The sequence below is a fragment of the Phascolarctos cinereus genome, unplaced genomic scaffold (assembly GCF_003287225.1).
Source record: "Phascolarctos cinereus isolate Bilbo 61053 unplaced genomic scaffold, phaCin_HiC Scaffold_1;HRSCAF=81, whole genome shotgun sequence".
Lineage (NCBI taxonomy): Eukaryota > Metazoa > Chordata > Mammalia > Diprotodontia > Phascolarctidae > Phascolarctos > Phascolarctos cinereus.
In genome coordinates this window covers 205,101,681-205,122,281 of record NW_027555514.1, presented here as the reverse complement: position 1 = coordinate 205,122,281, position 20,601 = coordinate 205,101,681, and the positions used below count along the sequence as shown (strand labels likewise).

General features: G+C 36.8%; 1 protein-coding gene across 3 annotated transcripts in view; it reads left to right on the top strand.

Annotated features, from left to right (window-relative positions):
* The window catches only part of BICD1 (BICD cargo adaptor 1), a 218,440-nt gene that overhangs the window by 56,181 nt on the left and 141,658 nt on the right, over positions 1-20,601 (top strand). The gene's annotated exons all lie outside the window — the stretch shown is intronic.

Sequence of the window (20,601 nt, the reverse complement as noted above, 5' to 3'; positions counted from 1 at the left end):
ATTCAGTTCTCTCCAAAAATCTATAATATTTAACTTACCTAATTCTATTCACCTCCTTGACTTCTTTCTGATTTATTTTTTGGTTAGATTTAGCTAGTTCTGAGAGGGGAAGGTTGAGATCCCTCACTATTATAGTTTTACTATCTATTTCCACCTATAATTAAATTAGTTTTTCCTTTGAAAATTTGGATGCGTTAGCATTTGGTGCACATAGGTTAAGTACCAATAATACTTCATTATATATGGTATCTTTTATCATAATGTAATTTCCTTATTTGTCTCTCTATTAAATCTTTTTTAGTTTTAACTTTGAAATCATGATTGCTACCCTTGCTTTTTTTCTTTTGCATCAGCTAAAGCATAATTCTACTCTAGCTCTTTATTTTTTCTCTCTATATGTCTCTCATTTTTAAATGTGTTTCTTGTAAACAATGTATTGCTGGATTCTGGTTTTTAATCCATTCTGTTATCCATTTCCATTTTAGGGGTGAGCTCATCCCATTCACATCAAAAGTTATAATTACTAGTTGTGTATTTCCCTTCATCCTATTTTTCCTCACTATTTGTCCTTTTCTCCCCTTTTTACTTATCCCTCCTCAGATGTCTAATTTACTTCTGACCACTGCCTTCCTAGTCCATATCTCTTCTAAGAATCCCTACCTTATCTTCTCCCCTTGCCCTCCTATTTCTTAATCTACCCACCTTTCTAAGGTCTCTCCCTTATCCCTCCATTACCCTTTTATTTCTTGATCTGTTCACCCTTCTAAGCGTCCCTTTCTTATCCTATCCCTTTGCCTTTCTGTTCTTCTGTAAATTGAGAAGACTTTTATACCCTTCTAGATGTATGTTATTCCCTCTTTAACCCAGTTCTGATGAGAATAAAGTTCTAGCATTATCAGCCCTCCACCACCTCCTTCCCTCCAATGTAACAGTTCTTCCGTTCATGTTTCATTTGCATGAGATAATTGCTCCAATGTACCTCTCCCTACCCGATTTTACTTTTTAGGATCATGCTATAGGATCCTATAGGATTATCCCATCATACTCAACTAATATCTACCTCTTTCAAACTACCCTAGTAGTGATAATATTCATAAGATAACATTTTCCCATATAAGAAGTAAACAATTTGACCTTATTAAATTTCTTAAAATTGTTTTTTCATGTTTACCTTCTTATGTTTCTCCTGATTCTTACAGGTCAATTTTTCCATTCAGTTCTGGTCTTTTTGTTATAAATATCTGATAGTCCTTTAATTCATTAAATAGCCATTTTCCCCATGTAGGATTACACTAAGCTTTGCTGGGTAAGTTATTTTTGGTTGCAAACCTAGCTCTTTCCCTCTTTGGAATATTCTATTCCATGCCTTTTGTTCTTTTAATGTAAAAGCTGCTAAGTCTTGTGTTATCTTGTCTATAGCTCCACAGTATTTAAATTGTTTCTTTTTAATTGCTTGTAGTGTTTTCTCTTTGACCTGGGAGCTTCAAAACTTAGCTATAATGTGCCTGTGAGCTTTAATATTGAGATCTCTTTCAGGTGGTGATTGGTAGATTTTTTCAATTTCTATTTTATCCTTCTATTTTATTCAGGGCAATTTTCTTTAATAATTTCTTGATGTATAATTCTGGACTCTTTTTTTATCATAACTTTCAAGTAGTCTTATATTGTCTCTCCTTGATCTGTTTTCCAGGCCAGGTTTTTTTTATTTTTGGTTTGGTTTTTTTTTGGCTAGGCAATGGGATTAAGTGACTTGCCCAGGGTCACACAGCTAGTAAGTGTTATGTGTCTTAATTCGGATTTGAACTCAGGTCCTCCTGAATACAGGGCCAGTGCTCTATCCATTGTACCACCTAGCAGGTCCTTTCCTGTTCTTTTTTTTAGTCATTTTTCTAATGAGATTTTTTACATTCTTTTCTGTTTTTTTCATTCTTTTGATTTTGTTTTATGAAGTCATTACCTTCCTCTTGCCAAATTCTAATTTTTAAGGAGTTATTTTCTTCCAATTGGTTGACTTTCTTTTCATAGTTTTCCTATTTTTCTTGTATTAATCTTATTTTTTTCCCAATTTTTTCTAAATCTCTCTTTTGCCTTGACAAAGCCCAACTCTAAATTACTTCTAGCAGCCACCTCCTTCGTCTTATTCACATGGTCCTGAATAGGGGTGGAGAAAATCATGAAATCTTGTTCAGGGTCCATTACAGATTTGCTATTTAACCTCAGCTGGGCCTTCACTACAGAAAGACTAACATTTTATTCTATTCTTTCCTAATTAATTCATTATCACTATTAGCACAGTGCCTGGCATATAGTAGGTGCTTAATAAGTTTTTGTGTGAGAGTACTATCCTACTTTTCACAGTGGCAATTTCAAACCTTTATACTTCACCAAAAATAATTGAGGCCACTCACCATTTTCCTCTGTTTCTCATCTCATATCATTCAAACATTTTCTCCTTTATGTCATCCTTCTGATGGTAGGAAACAAAATGTGAGAATGTGACCTATGATTCCACAGTTGATATAAATCACATTGAGTAAATGTTGTTATTTTTTTCTTTGTTCTTGAAGAAGACCATGACGTCAGGAAGGTGATATCATGACTTGCAAGTGAATTGGATTTAAGTGAAGGAGGGCTGTGCAGAGTCACCAGTCTCATTCTATCCTCCTGAGGTCAAGGTCTCTACTGCATCCAGGGCCATATCCAATTGTCCTAATCTATATCTTGCTTCTGAACCCAAATGGCTCAGGAGGATAGAGTGAGACTGGTGAGAAAATTTAGAACTCAAACTCCTATAGAAGCTAATGTTGAAAACTTAAAAATAAATTTTAAAAAATGACGCATCTTAAATTTAATAATTAATTGTAAATTTGTGGGGTTTTTCCTGCATTGAAATTTTGATGATGCAATATTGTGTCATGTAACCATATAGCATTGTATTGTAAACAAGTCAGTACATGCACATATTCCTGCTGATGGATGCTGGACTTCTTGATAATGCGCAACACACTCAACTGCCAACACTTGCTCGTTAAGACTTGTTGGCAGACTTGACCACTGGTCAGTTATAACTTTCATTTTGTGAGTTTATTTGAAAAATAATGTAATCACTATGTGATACACTATGTGACCTTGTTATACAACAGATGAAACATGTATGAACAGTTTTTCAAAATTCTCTTATCTTTTCTTCTTTCCTTATGCTTCCACTTCCCCAGTATTTTTATCCAATGACCATCAATTGCACCTGAGGCTTCTACTGCCTCTCTGGATCTTTGCAGTGACCCCCAGGGGGTGTTATCACTCACTTTGGGAACCTTTGCTATAGACCAACATATCTCACACTGTATACTGAGATAAGGTCAAAATGGGTACATGATTTAGACATAAAGGGTGATACCATAAGCAAATTACGAGAGCAAGGGATAGTTTACCTGTCAGAGCTATGGAGAAAGGAAGAATTTATGACCAAACAAGAGACAGATAACATTATGAAATGCAAAATGGAGAATTTTTATTACATTAAATTAAAAAGGTTTTACACAAACAAAACCAATGCAACCAGGATTAGAAGGAAAGCAGAAAGCTGGGAAACAGTTTTTACAGCCAGTGTTTCTGATAAAGGCCTCATTTCTCAAATACACAGAGAACTGAATCAAATTTATAAGAATGTAAGTCATGCTGATTGGTGTGTTCCACTTCATCAAAGAATTGAGAGTGCTTTACTTTGGTAAAGGTGGGGCAGTGAAATGGCACAGTGATTAGAGCACTGATCTTGGAATCAGGAAAACTCATCTTCTTGAGTTTGAATGTGGCCTCAGCCACGTACTAGCTATGTGACCTTAGGCAAGTCACTTAATGCTGTTTACCTCAGTTCTTATCTCATAAGCTCCTAGGGGATCAGTTATCTCTGGCAGCTAGGTGGTGCAGTGGATAGAGCACTGCACTTGGAATGAAGAAGCCTCATCTCACAAATTCAAATCTAGCCTTAGACACTTACTAGCAATGTGACCCTGGACAGTCACTTAAACCCTGATTGCCTCAGTTCCTCATTTGTAAAGTCAGCTAGAGAAGGACATGGAAAACCACTCCAGTATCCTTGCCAAGAAAACCTCAAAAATGGGGTCATGAAGAGTTGGACATGACTGAAACTACTGAACAACAACACTTTAATAAGGAGGATAGGTTGTTGTCTGTTGTCTGGCCACTGCTGTGTTCTGTGCTTTGGGTTGCTGAAACCCTGTTAGAAACTGAGAGGAGGATGAGGGAGAAACTCCAGTGAGAATGAGAAGTTAGAAACCCCTCCCTGTGGTTTTGCTCCCCTGGGAGTGAGCAAACTATACCTACTACAGGTACAGGTGATTTTAACCAGCTAAGAATAGAATACAAAGGCAGGGAGCACCTGGGAAGACAGTGATACAAAGGAAGATTCAGAGGATGGTATAGAGGAAAGGGAAATAAAGTCTCCTCTCTCTCCCTCCCTCTCTGAGTGCTGCAGTGTCAGTGGGAGGGACAAGAGAGAAAGAAAAAATATTCAGTGAAGATTGTTTTTGAGATATGGTTGGTATAAGCAAGTAGAAGAATGAGAAGTGTCAGATCAGAATATGAAAGAAACAAGACCTGCAGTTTTAAAAGGGCTTTAATCAAAGTTCACTGGATACATGCATGTGTATATATGTATGTATATGTATATATACGTATGTGTGTGTGTGTGTATATATATATGTATATACACACATATATTTGAAGAAAATTCAAGGAAGTAGGGATGAAAATTAAATAAAATTGTATTCTGTTTGAACAGCAAGTTTGAGAGTTAGAGGTTTGGAAACTTTGAAAAGAAAGTTTCATGGACCCTAAGAGAGGAGTGAAAATAAGAAAGTGTTACTTTGAATCTTTTGAGAGTAGCTAGCCATGTAATTTGAAGCTCCAGCAATAAATGGCTTGTTTTTGCATGTAGATTTCAATGTAAAGGGAAAAAAAAAAGGCTTACACTTTGGAATAGATCTGGTACTTAGAAACTGCCTGCCTATCTTTAACCTTTTCCTGGTTCACAAAAAAGAAAAAAAGGTTTGTGTGAATCAAGAAACATCCAAAACGTTTGATTGGAACATTTAGTTAAACAAGGAGTCTTACAAACTAAATACTGATCAATTTAAAAATAATTTTTAAATAGGTTTGTGTCTTGAAATGACAAATTTCGCTATGAATTATATGAGACTTCTACCCATTTTTGTAATAGAGTATATTCAATTAAAATCTTTTGAACTGTCTTACTTCCTCCCTAAAAAGAGGAGCTTATTTAAGGGAGCAGGATTAGCAAGCCTGAGCCCTCCTGATAACTTCCATATAGATGATCTGCAATAGTTTGTGAAAAATACTGCCAGATAGTTTCATTACTGAGTGATGAGATTCGATAGGGACTGGAAAAATTATGGAATAAAAGGAAAAAATTGGTAATTACTTGTGTAGGAAAGGGTGCAGAGAAAACCTTGTAGATTCCCCTTCTTTGGAAACTTGCTGTGTTTCTTGAAACTATTTGGGCAAGCCCTGTGAAAAAGTTTGTTTGGGTTATGGAATTCCTAAACAACAGAATTGGGTTACTGAAAATTTAAAGTTTGTTTACAACATACAAGTTATTTCTAATGATTGATCTTAATACCAGGATGAGTTTAAACTCAAGAAGAAAAGAAGAACAAGTGAAGGATGTTAAGTTAAATCTTGTGTGTGTGCGTGTGTGTGTGTGTGTGTGTGTGTTTTGTGTGTGTGTGTGTGTTCTGGTAAATTTTTATTGCTTATTGCAAAACAATGAGAATGATAACAACTGTATCTAGCCCTAAGCTGTGATTAGAGAAACTTGCTATATCAACAAATCTCATCAAAACTCAGAAAAATATCAACTACAGTCCCAAGAGATTTTACCTCTGGGACTGTAGTTGATATTTTTCTGAGTTTTGATGAGATTTGTTGATTAAATGAACACCGGGGGTGGGTTTCTAAAAGACAGAAAGACTTGATGTCAGTTAATGTTGATCATTATTGTATTACTTTTTTGTTTACTGTGTTCTCTTGGTTCTCTTGGTGTCATGTAAATTTCCCTTTTAAAATTGGCTTGTACTGTGATTCTTGTTGTTCTTACATTAACTGATCAGGGGAAATTGTGACAAGAGTCCCATTGGAAAAAAAAAAAGGAAAATCAAATGATTCTGATTCCATTTTGTAACTGATTCTGTATCACCCTCAATATGTTGCAAAATCACCCAAGCCATGTTTCTTTATCTCTGGATTTGCCAAAAATTCAACTAGCCTGTAATCAGTTAAGTTCAGAACTCACCAAATGCCATTTACTCTTTCTTTCCCTCCTTTGGGTAGGGTGGAAGGAAAATTGTAACAATTGTGGTAGTTATCTTGTTATATTATTTTCCTATCTGTTTGTATTGCTGTTGTAAATTGTGCCTCCAATGTAGCTCATTGATAGGATCTTCTGCTTCCTCCATATTAACAAAGCCACTTGTGCACCACTCGGGAAACTTTGGGGAAGATAGTATTGGAGGGAATATATATATGAGCAGGTCACAAGGGTGGAATGGATAGTAGGAGCCAGTGAAAATGTGATGGTTGATTCAGAAGTTAATGTAAACTACCTTGAGTAATTGTAAACAGCAATAGAAATTCCAGTTATCTCATGGGAAAACTTACACATGACCCTGGGCCATCCCTGGCACTGCGCCTTCTTTGTTCTGTATCTACATAACATTTGAACTGGCCTAAGGGGAGTATCAGGATCCATTACTCTGTCCTTCTGCTGCCAAGAACCAGTCTCATAATTAAACTCCGTAAACTTCTCCAATTGACCCAGTAAACACTAATAAATCTACACATATTTACTTCTTTGCTGGTGTGAAATGCTCTTCTTTCTTTGGTATCTCAGTATTTCCCTTGGAGGGTCTTCCACCCTACAATTGGTATAATTAGGTCAGAACTGATCTTGTGTCCTTACAGGGCCCTTTCTTCTTCCCAAGGCCAACTTTTCTACATGCGTCCTTGATCCTGTCTCCTCCCATCTTCTACAGAAGATTTCTCTCTTTTTCATCCCTACTTTTTCATCATTAGTTTCTCTTTCTACTGGCATCTTCCCTGCTGCCTATAGACATGCTTATGTCTGCCCCATCCTTAAACATACAAAAACTTACTTGGTCTTATCATCTGTACTAGTTGTCTTCCTATATCTCTCCTCATTAAACTCCTTGAGAAAGCTATCTACAGTTGATACCTTCACTTTCTCTCCTCTCGCTTGCTTCCAGAAATCTTTAATCTGACTTCAGACATTATCTTATCATTCAGCTGAAACTTTCCTTTCCAAAGTTACCAATGATTTCTTTATTGACTAATCTAATGGTCCTTTTTCAATCCTTTTCTTTCTCAACCTCTCTGTAGCATTTAACAGTTCACTTTTTCTTCTTGAACTCTTTCTTCTCTAGGTTTTATTGACACTGCTTTCTTTTTGTCCAACCATTCCTCAGTCTACTTTGCTATTTCTTCATCTATATCATGCCCACTAACGGTGGGGGACTCTCAAGGTTCTGTCCTGAGCTGCCTTCTCTTTTTGCTCTATACTATTTCACTTGATCTTGTATGGGTTCACTTATCTTCTCTGTGCAGATGATTCTGAAATCTGTATATTCATCCTTAATCTCTCTTCTGAACTATAGTCATGTATATATCAAACTGGATGTCCTGTAAACATCTCAACCTGAAGTTGTTTAAAACAGAACTTATTATCTTTCTTCTAAAACCCTCCCCTCTTCCCAAATTCCTTGTTGCTCTAGAGAGCACTACTATTCTCCTGTGCACCCAGAGCAACCTTTGTGTCAACCTTGATGCCTTATACTCACCTTACATAGCCAATTTGTTGACAAATCTTGTAATTTCTACCTTGGCAACATTTCTTATACACATTTCCTCTCCATTCAACCTTAGTTCAGACCCTCACTACCCTCTTCTGGACTATTGTGATTGCCTTCTTTTTTTCATTTTTTTTTTTTTTTAGGCATTGGGGTTGACTTGCCCAAGGTCACACAGCTAGTGTCAAGTGTTTCGTCTGAGGCTGGATTTGAACTCAGGTCCTCCTGACTTCAGGGCCAGTGCTCTATCCACTGCACCATCTAGCTGCCCCATAATTGCCTTCTAACTGAACCTCTAGACTCAAGTCTCTTTTCACTCTACTCAGTTGCCAAGGTGTTTTTTCTGCAATGTAAGTCTGACCATATATTAACTCATCTCCTGGCTTAGTGAGCTGGAGGGGCTTCATATGACCTGCAGAATCAAATATAGTCCTGTGCTTGGCATGTCAAGCTATTTATAACCCATTCTTACATTTTGCCTCCTAAACACTGTATGATCCATCAACATTGAACTACTTACAGTTTATTGAAAATGACTCTCTGTTTCTAGACTGTGCCTTTGCATTGACTGTCCCCAAGCCTGGAATGTTCTGTTCCCGTACCTTTGCCTCATGGTTTTCCTGACTTCTTTCAGAACTCAGTTTAAATTCTGCCTTCTGCAGGAAACTTTTCCTAGTCTCCTTAGCTGTGGAAGCCTACCCTTTTCTGATGTCCTTCCATCCATTCTGTATTTATCTTGTATGTACATGTTGTCATTCCGATTTGATTGTAAGCTCTTTGAGGACAGTGATTTTTGCCTTTCTTTATATCCCATGGCATATAATAAGCACTTAGTGAATGCTTGTTGATTGATATGTACCTCATCCTGTTCCCATTTTATTTTGATCCCCTCTGTCAGATTTCTATATTAGGAAAACTCTTTATTCCATTAGCTCAGAGATAAGAATATTTGATATTGAGGCATATATTAAAACATTGCTCTTAAATTTCTCTGGAGCAATGTTATATCTGGTTTATTGTACTCAACAGTTTGGTTTGTGGTAACTTTCCAGTTTCAGTAGAGTTTCCTGGTTGAATTTTCTAGCATACTTTGAGGTATGTACCTATAGTTCAGGGATTTGTTTTAGAGTGCCAGGCTTGATGTCGGGAAGACTCATCTTTGTGAGTTAAAATCTCAGACATTAACTAAATGTGTGATCCTGGGGAAGTGATTTAACTCTGTTTGCCTCAGTTTCCTCATCTGTAAAATGAGCTGGAGAAGGAAATGGCAAACCATTTTAGGACCTTTGCTAAGAAAATCCCAAATGGGGCAGGTAGGTGGCACAGTGTATAGAGCACTGGCTCTGGAGTCAGGAGGACCTGAGTTCAAATGCAGCCTCAGACACATAACACTCACTAGCTGTGTGACTTTGGGCAAGTCACTTAACCCCAATTGCCTGACAAAACAAAGCAAAACAGAAAACAAAAAACAATGAAACAAACAAAAAAACCCCGCAACAACAACAAGAATAAAAGAAAATCCCAAATTGGGTCACAAAGAATTGGTCACAACTGAAACAACTGAACAACAACAACTAGACAACTAGATCTTCTTAAGAATTCTAGCTCCTACTCAACAGTGATATGTTGTACAATTTCTGCTGTTTCATTGCATAATTTGCATTCATCAATAAGTCTTTGCTGTTTAGGGATAACTCCTCTCTGGTAGCAATGACCCAGTCCTGAATTGCCATAATATATGTCTCTGTTTCTGTAAACAAATTGGCATGACTCAGTCATTTGTCTGATGCTTTTTTGTTGACATATCATTGGCTGTGTTCATGTGAATGTCACCATGGAAGGCCTTTTCATTCCATTCTTGGAACTTAGCCATTTTATAGGCTCTACAAGGAAGCAAAACACTTTATGTTACATTTGACAGATTCAATGGAGTGTGTTATCGGCCTTTACTGTTGTATGGTAGAGTGAGATTTGCTTGTTTCAAAATATTTTTGTCAGTTTTTAACTTGTCATGAGCTCTAAGAATGCTTATGAATATGTCATCCTCCATTTTGACATGGAAGAATTAATCTTTCCAATACTGACTTAGGTTGATTGGCCTTATGTTTTGTTAATATATAGGCTTTTAAAAATTGTATTTTCAAGACCAGTTATGGTATATTTTATAGTTCCTTCAGTGTTCATTAAGATAGGTAATGATAGTAGTACTTATGTAATCCCTTAAGGATTGTAAGGCATTTTACAAATATTATCTCATTTTATCTTCACAGTAACTCTGGGAAGTAAGATACTATTATTCCCATTTTACAGATGAGGAAACTGAGGCATAAAAAGGTTAAGTGACTTGCTCAGGATCACACAGCTAGAAAGTGTGTGAAGCCACATTTGAACTCAAGTTTTATTGACTACAGGTTTTCCACTTAGCTGCCTAGTATTGCACAGGTGTTAGTTGTTTTAAATATATTCTTCCCATTAATGTTGATTGCACAATGCCAGTAAATTTCATAATGTATTTAACAATATATTTAGCTTGATATCTTTATGCTTGATTTATCTTGACTAGAGTATTTATAGGTATCACTTTCATCAATTGTTCATTTTGACTTCCAGATTCAGGCTTGAAGCCTTTTGCTTTTATGGTTTCTTGAAGTACATTCAGAATTTTTCATTTATTGATTCCAAATGACATTTTGATATTATTGAAGAAATATTCCATGAAGAGCTGTTTAGTTTTTTTAAATAACTTGATATCATTCATTTACATCAAATAGTTAACAATTTTTTTTTTAGCGCAGTTCCTCTCATTTGGAAACCATACTTAATTTTATTTAGGAGATATGATAATTGATTTAAACCTTCCCTATTTTATATTCATTGTTCTTGACATTATTTTGTTTGTGCCATGCTTTATTCAAACAGAAATTTTTTATGTGGGCACCCAGTGTTCTTACTATTTTGGGTTCTATTTTTTTATATTTTTAGTATGTGAATGAGCAGTATGGAATTGAATCAGAAGCTTTGAGGTAATCCACAGAGTTAGCATACTGTATATGTTATGGTGTTTTAAGGTAACTTGGTCAATAGTCACTGTGTTAATAGGTTGTACAGCTTTATGCTCCTAAATCAATATCTTTTTTCTTACAAGTATTTAAGTATGCATATATTTTCTTGGTGATATGAACAGTGAATTCTTTGTATAAAATACATAAACATATGATTGGCCTATATTTGGTGGGATTACTGGTGTTATCATTTGGTAATAGATATGTGAAACTTTCTTTTAAGAAAGATGGGCTCAGCATTATGTGATGCTAATGATTCACAAATCCCTGTAACTATTTCTGGTCACTCTCCTGGGTTCTAATCTCCAAATACTAATGTGTATTTTAGTATTAATGTTCAATAGAATGTCTAAACTAAATATCCCAGAAAAATTTCAAATTCTACTTCAAAATATGAACCTTTCAATTAACCTTTCAGTTCCTCAATCTCTTCTGCTTCTATTACCTACTGGACAAGTCCAAAACTGAACTCCTACTCCCACATCTTTTTAACTTCCTTATGGTTTGAAATCTTGGGGTCATGCATGCTCTTACTCACCAACATACAAATCAATTGCCAAATATCATTTCAGTCCCTCACAACATCTCTTGCATCACCTCCTTCTCTACTCAAATAGGCCATCACATTAAGTTAGGCCCAATTAATCTGAATTATTGCAATAACCTCCAAATTATTCTCCCTGCCTCAAGACTCTCCTCTTTCAAATCATTCTTAACCAAAGTGATTTTCATAAAGTGATAACATCACTGCCCAACTGAATAAACTACTATGCTCCCTATAACTTCTAGGATCAAATACAAATTTCTCTGCTTGACTTTGAAAGGCCTTTACAACATAGCCCCAACTAACTGACCTTTCCAATTACATATTCTTCTTTCTGTACTTTATATTGCAGTCAATCTATGTCACAACTGGAACTACAACTTTTCACTGGCTGTCCCTTATCCTGGAAGGCACTCTCTCCTGATATTCTTTTTTCCTTCAAAATTCTACTCAAGTGCCATGTTTACTTTTGCCCCCTCCCTCACCCAGGTGCTAGTGCCCTTTCCCCCAAGAAATTTCTCTTATATTTATTTAGTATTTTTTATTTGCTGATTTATGTACATGTTGTCTTCTCTAGTAGAATCTTCTTGAGAGCAGGGAATGATTCTTCCTTTGAATGTCAGTTCCTTTGGGGACAGGGCAAGTTTTTCATTTTTTCCTTTGTATCTCTAATACCTAGCTTAGTGACTTGTACAAGTAGCTATTTAATAAATGTTTGTTTAATTGAATTGGATTTATTCACACCTCAAATTATTTTTTGTTCTTTTTACTGGTTCCTATTTTTAACCCACTGGCTCTAGAGTCAGGGTTTGGGTTAAAGTCTTACCTCTGATGCTTACTACCTGTGTGACTGTAGGAAAGTCACTTGGGCTTGAATTTTCTTATCTGTTAAATGAGGGGTTTGAATTAGATGTTCTCTGGGATCCCTTCCATCTCTCAATCTATGATCCCATGATCATAGATCTACACACACAGAGTCATGCAGATGATCATATGACATATCTAGTGTCTGTTTGATGAGAACTCTATGATTTCAGTTTTTCCTTTCTTCCCAACCTAGAAGACGTCAGCCCATTATTGCACTTATCCCTGTTTATACAGCTATTGCCGAACTGTGATGTGGTCTGAATATAGGCCATACTTCTCCTGCTTTGCCTGTAGAAAAACAGGATATAGCCTACAACTTTTCTTAACAGGATTGTGAGGAAAGCACTTTAGGAATCATAAAGCTCGCTATGTAAAAGAAGTGAGGAGAAATACAAATTAAAATCTTTATATGACTTGAAACAAATCGAACACTATGTGCACATTTGAGACTGTGATGTTAGAGTTTAAAAAATGGTGGCCCTATAGTCCTTGGTGATAAAAGCAATTTGTTATAAAAATCTTTGTATCTCTTTTCCCTTTTTCTTGTTTGTTGGCCTACTTCCATTTTCATCCATAAATTTAAAAAATAACTTTAATGACAAATATTTTAATATGATAATGTTCTGTATGATTTTTAAAATTTTATTGTTTATTATTACATTATATTATTTATTATTACTTTATATTATTTATTATTACTGTGTGGGACAGAGACCTCCCACTCAAAATAAGAACAAAGACTTAGATACTTTGAAAGCAGAAAGGAGTTCATTGCTTTCTCATGAGAAAGGGTACCACCCCTAGTCATCATTGCGGCCGGGAGAGTATGAGTTGGAAGCTGCGCCCTTGGCTTTTTATCCCCTAATGTGATGCCCCCTCCCACTCTCTCACCCCTTTCTCCTTTGACTGGGTACTCAGGGCATACATTCTAAACATGGCAGCTAATACCCAATAGAAGCAAACATGCCCGTGTTTGGACTAGATGCATATGTGTACTAGGAAGTAGGAGCGACCAAGCAACCAAGCTCCCCCTCCCATGCTGACATGGTGCTGGAGAAATAGAAACTTACTGGGGGGAAAATGGAAACTTAACTCAAGGCCTTCTGGAGGAACGAAACTTAGGCCTCAAGCAGAGTGTAGGAGAGAGATAGGAGCATAGCAGGGAGGTAAGAGTGTAGCAGGGAGATACTAATGAGGGAACTTCACTGTGAGCCATCCCTCACAATTCCCCCTGTTCTTTTATCCTATCTTGAAGTTCCCTCACACCATTGTTGATAAACTTCTTCTATCATGTCTTCCTCATTGCCTCCTTCACTTCCTTACTCTCTTTCTCATCTGAATTCTTCCCCTTGACCATCACCCCTTTAAGTAAATATGGGAAGGATTGATCCCATGCATTGACAAATCAAAGGGGCAGTCCCTTTATAAATGCAGATACAGAGACCCAAAAGAAAACAATAATGCAATTGTCCCTTTAAGATTCAAAAAGTCTCTTCCTATACAGCTGTCTGGCAGGGAACATCTCAGTGAAGTCCTCTGGTCCTTGGTGTTTATTCCAGCCATCTGCAGAACAGCATCTCAGCATCTTCTTCTTGTCTGCTTGTAGGAACCAACTTTCTGTCCGTTCTCCTACAAAAGTGACCTTAGCACAATTTTAAATTAACATTTCTAATCCTTCTAATCCTGATCATTTTTACAAACTCAAAATTGGAACCATGGCCAATTGTCATGTTTAAGAAATTCACATCAGAACCCAGTGTCTTATACTTTACATTAATCCATTATTAATTTCCTCACCAGGAGGATGAGATTTCACTAAGGAATTAATAACAGGCTCCAGTACATACATAAATATATTAAATAATCAATTTTTAACACAGTACATATAAAATCTTAAACTTTTAGTCATGCCATGTTTCTTTGATGGCATTTACAAAATAAACCACAAGCCATTCTTTTTTTGGCATTATTAATTGTAACAAAACTTTAGACAAGTATGATATTTACCAAATAAAAAATAACATTCTCACAAGCCCCTGACTAATTGTCTCCATACCATTACCAAGAATTAAAGACCTAACTCATATGGGAACACACACAGGAACACTAGTCCCAGTTCTATAGTAACCTAAGATGTTCCATAATCAATTATTTTAGTAAATTTGTTACTGTACTTACAAAACCTTCTGATTATAGAAACTTGCCACTAAGAGATTAGAGACTTATAGTAAGGGAACAATATTTCCCCAACTTCCTGTCAACTCCAGGCAGTGTGTTATTTCAAACTGCAAACTGCATTGAGCCAGACTTAAAGTTTGCCAGGTTTCAGTTAAGGAATCAAGTCAAGAGAGTCCCACCTCAGCACAGTTGCCCTCTCAACCTTCCCATGAAATCATACCTGCAGTTCACACTTGCCCCTCACAGGGCTGCTGGCATCATGGATCAGTGGCTCAGACAGTCTTCCTTAATATTTCCACCTGGAGTTAGACTCAGAAACAGTCAGTCATCAGTCCCATTAAGTCTTTGAATAGCAAGTTCTAATAATCAGTGTAAGATATGACTATAATCTCACATTGCGTAAGGAACATCTCCAAAGCGAGCCCTAAATAGCTTGCATGCATTTCCACCTGTGTTCACAAAACCTTACTAAGTTGGTGCAAAAGTCCTTAAGTAACACAAATTCCAGAGTATTATCAAGAAACTAAATTCCTAGTTATGACAGAATCCCTAAATATCACAAAGTTCCTTAGTCAAAAGGTGTTGTAATAGAATCTCACATTGGCAACAGTAAGAGACTGATTACAGGAAAAATTCTACTGCTCTTAGAATCCTTTTAAACAAAGGGAACATCTTAAGGTGAGTCTTAAGCAGTTTGCATAAATTTCTGCACATGTTCTAGTTCTAGATAAAAATATTATTAGATTTCCCAGTAAGATAACACAAAAGAGCTCATATCTTATACTGACTACTTGCTCTGATCATAGAAACTTACTATAGAAGGAAAAAGAGCAAAGACGTGTGACATACCAAATATGACAGGATAAAACATCCTTAGCTTTGTTTAAATTCAGATAGAGTCACAGTTCTCCAATCATGCAGTATCTGTTTCTCCTCATAGCCAGACTCAGGAATAGTCAGGTGGGAAACATTCCTTTCCAAAGGAACACAATGGGGAAACTGAGCCAGGAGGATCCCATCCTAGATTGAGGCTAAGATTGTCCCCTCGGCTTTACAGTACTGGATCACATTCCCTTTGAGTGGCATTTCTCTCAGATACTGATTTAATGCAGACAACTATACCCAAATTCAAACTCAAAACAAAATTAGTTATAGTCCCAAGAGCCTTTTACCTCAAACAGCAAGTTTCACTAATCACAGCTTAAAGCCAGATACAGTTAATTTTACTCTCATGGAGTTGCAATAAGCAATAAAGATTTACCAGGACTCACATACATAAGAGATTTCACTTTACATCTTTCCTTCTCAAATTAAACTTGTCCTGGTGTAAAAGCCAATCATTAGAAATCATTTCTGTACACTTGCAAATTCTCAGCAAGCCAAGTTCATTGTTTAGGAACTGCGTAATCCTAACAAGTTCTTTTCTCAGGGTAGATGACCTTGCCCACACAGATGGTTTCCAGGGACCTTGGCAAGTTTACAAAATAAGGAGAATTGACATGGACCTCAGAGAGGGCTGATACTGGTGCCCTTGAATGGGCAGAACCAACTTGATAAGGCTTTATACTATCCCATTCTTTCCACATACAGTAATTAATTAACCCTTTTAGGTTTTAGCATTAAAACAGTAACCCCAAATAACTTAGTTAACAATCTCACAAATTTCATAAATGATAGCAAAACAATTTTAACTGAAAATTCCCTTTAAATAAAGACAAAATTTGGAAATTTTATGATTTCTTAAATTACAATACTTCAAAATATTATAATACATGGTCAAATAGAATGACTTAAAAGTTTCCTAACCCATTCATCATTTTTTTACAGTACAATTCTTAACCTAACAACATTTAGATTATAAGAGAAATTGCTTTTCCGACAACACAGATGATACAGTTGTTTACCAAATTATGCAATAAAGGAAAATTTTAGAAATACAATACCATAAACAACTACAATCTATTTAAACTTTAAAACCAAAACCAATTAATTACCACTCTGGTGGCTTTACTTTAATCGGATATGTTCCCAAATTGCCTTACACAGAGAATCATTCATCTCATCACCATTGACATAAACTTCACATCAAAGAAAATCCACATAAAGTTAACGAATATGAAGCAATTCTATTTAACTTAAAACAGTTTACATTCAGATAGCATTTGTTTTATGCCAAGCACCTTTACAATCATGTGATCTTTGTAATATCCCTGGGAATGAATTCTACCGCCATCCCCTTACTGAACAGTAAACTAAAGTAAATAGAACTTTTTTGGGGCCATATAGGTAATAAATTTCTTAATGCCAAATAACAATATATACTTCTAAAATTATACAAATATACATTACTAAGTTCAATACCCATGGCCCTTTATAAAGGAATATTATCCACAAATTCATATATTTCTTCAATATTTCAGTTCCCCATTCATGTCCACATTTTCTTGGGAAAGTTTGGAATCACCTATTGTAATCAGGTCAGTTTAAAATGTGCTGGGCCAGTATTCTAACTACTTCTTTTTGGCCCAGGAAAAAAAAAGCAAGCCTAAGGAATTTGAATCAATGCTGACAAAGTATAATCAGCTTTCCCTCCAGGTAGACACCTCTGGAGCTTGATAATTAATTGAACAGTAGTAATCATAACTCACAATAACCAATATCTTTACCATAGCCAGTATCCATATTAGATTTAATAGAACCCACCCATGAATCTAGCCCGAAAGGTGGGTAGACATAATTCCTTCCATCTCTCCATAACTTTATCTATTGGTTTTTAAATTAGGCTATCAGCCTTTCACTCTAAGCTGCCTGCTTAAGATTTTTATTTACTACTTACTTTAGTGCCAAATAGTAAAATAAATTTTAACCTATCTTAAGCATTAAATTAGGAGTGACACATTACATTTTTCATTTTTTTAAAAAAATATGACCAGAATGAATTCAATTTCTTTCTGGTTGGGTCCTATTACACAAAAACTTTTCTCTTTTAGGTAAGGCAGGGAATGGTTAAAGGCTTATTTAGCCTGCCTCCCTTTGATCTGAAGGGGAAAGATTCATCCTCCTTTTCACCTTATCTTTCTCACTTCTACATTCAACAACTTGGACAAAGTTGGAATGCGAGAGAGAGGAAGAGAATATTTTCCAACAATTCTTCAAGAGTTTCCAAACCTTTTTACTTTCAAAACTTCTATTCACACTGTGCAAATAAATTATACCTTCCTTAAACTTTCTATACATACTCCTCTCTCCTACACAAACTCTGCTTAAACTTTCTTGCCTTTCCTTCTACCTACTTATCCCTCTGAGGGACTTTGATTAAAGACCCTTTAAAACTGCACATATCTTATTTCTTTCTAATTCTGACCTGACACTTTGAGGATCCTTCTCGACTTGCCTTTCACCAGTCATATAACCTAAATAATAAAGTATTATTCTCTCTTTCTCTCTCCCATCCACCCACTCCTCTGAGACTGCAATAATCAGGGAGGGAGAGAGGGAGAGAAAGAAAACAACATTCCAGAGTCCAGCTGCAGCCTTGGGATGATACTCTTGCTACCTGGCTGCAAAGGGCATCAAATTACACAGGGACACTCACTCACACCACACAGACACAAACACAGAAACAGATACAGACAGAAAATAACAGGGAGAATCCAAAAGCTCAGAGAGAATTGTTAGAAATCCCCTGCACAAATTAGGCATTGCCAGCCCAAACTAAGCAGCGATATTTGATCATTTTTCTTTTCTCTTGTCTTTCGCTTTATACTTTGGTAAATCCCAATTGGCTATCATCCAGAACATCTGGAAAGGAACTTTGCCACCATGAACCTTAGAGGTGACTACCTTACGGACTTGAACTGCTTAGGTGCACAACCTTAGAATTCGTTTTCCCCATGCCTTACGGACTCGAACATCTTAGGCAGTCTGGAAAATGTGGGACTGCTGTTACAGACTTGAACTACTTAGAGCTTCCCTTTCCACCCGACCCTGTTCCTTACGGACTCAAACTGTTTAGGCTAGCAAAATTGGGTCTGGTCACCCAGGGGCTCACTGGTCTTGGCCTTGGCTACCTTATGGACTCAAACCGCTTATGTGCACAAAGAACTCACGGGTCTTGCTTACCTGGGTCTGTGTGCACAAGTTTATGTGACTGCTTCAAATTCTTCAGTGGGTGGTGGTCGTTGTGCCCTTTCCGAGATTTCTGCTTTTGAGTATTTGTCTTTCTTCGGGTCCATTCCTTAAAAGTGAAAGGAAGCTCCCAAACCATTCCTCATACTATTGGCAAGTGGCCGGTGGGCACCTGTCCTAGGACTGGCTGGGAGGCCCTTCCTAAATAAGAGGGAAATTCCGGACAATTCCCCAACTGTGTGGGACAGAGACCACCCACTCAAAATAAAAACGAAGATTTAGATACCTTGAAAGCAGAAAAGAGTTTATTGCTTTCTCATGAGAAAGGGTACCACCCCATGTCATCATTGCAGCCAGAAGAGTACGAGTTGGGAGCCGCACCCTTGGCTTTTTATCCCCTAATGCGATGCCCCCTCCCACTCTCTTACCCCTTTCTCCTTTGACTGGGTACTCAGGGCGTACATTCTAAATGTGGCAGCTAATACCCAGTAGAAGCAAACATGCTCATGTTTGGACTAGATGCATATGTACTAGGAAGTAAGAGCAACCAGGCAACTGAGCTCCCCCCCACCCCCAACTGACGTGGTGCTGGAGAAATAGCAACTTATTGGGGAAAATGGAAACTTAACTCAAGGCTTTCTGGAGGAATGAAACTTAGGCCTGTGGGAACTGCACTGCAGGCCATCTCTCACACTCAGGCAGAGTGTAGGAGAGAGATAGGAGCATAGCAGGGAGGTAAGAGTGTAGCAGGGAGACACTAATGAGGTAACTTCACTGTGAGCCATCCCTCACATTACTTTACAATTTGTGTTATTATTTTTTGACTCTTATTGTTTTCCTTTCAAAGAGATCTGATTTTAAGAGTGTTACTATGGGTATAGTAGAGCCAATTCATACTAACTGTATTGTTAAATTTTCAATGTAAACATTTATACCATAGAAATCATCAGAGGCTGCAAATCAGGGCTTGACTTATTGTTTTATTGATTGTCTAGACATGAAGTAATGAAGAAAATGTTATTGATGAAGATTAAACTTAAAAATGCTTCTGATGCAGATTTGTTTTTTTTTTCCTGAGAGCTGGTTGTTAAATATTTACCAGCATACTCCAAATGTGACCTATGTGCCAGAGCAGAACAATATATAACATATTTTTTCATTCAAGATGTCCTCAGAATAAATTTTCTCATTAAAAAACTAATAAAGTACAACAGCATTTCCTCAATCTGTTTGCTAATGCTGTGGCATCCTGTTAATTAGATCTGTACAATATCCTTCAATTTACCCTGTACCTCCTATGCCCACTGTGTCTGCTCTGGTTCAGGTCTTAATTACCTTTATCTTGAGCTAATATAATCTCTTAACAAGTCTTCCTAGAGTCAGACTCCCCCCTCCTCCAGATCATTCTAAAAATTGTGCCAAAATAGTCTTACTAACATACAGATTATGTTACTCTACCACTCAAAACCCAAAATGATTTCTTTTTGCCTAGAGACCAAATTACTTAACTTTGTTTTAACACATCTTGCCTCTCTAATCTACCTCTGCAGGTTCATGTCATAAGTCCTAATGAACTGTATAATTCAAACTGGACTTTTTGCTGCTGCCTAAACATGTCCAATATTTTCCCTCTTCTAAACCTTTTTTACACTGGTATCTACAATCCTTTGATTGGGAGGAGAGGACCTGGATTTCAATCCTAGTTCTATCTTGGGATCTTGGGCAAATCTCTATTCCTCTCTGAGTCTGTATTCCGTCATCTTTTTTATGATGGAAATTGACTTCCAGAATCTAGTCTGGTGATTCGTGAAACCTTCCCCTTCTGATGTAGATCTAGGGAGCACGAAGAAAATGAAAAGAGTACTGACTGTGGAGAGAGAGGACATAGGTTCGGATCCCATCTCTGATGTTGGCAACCTAA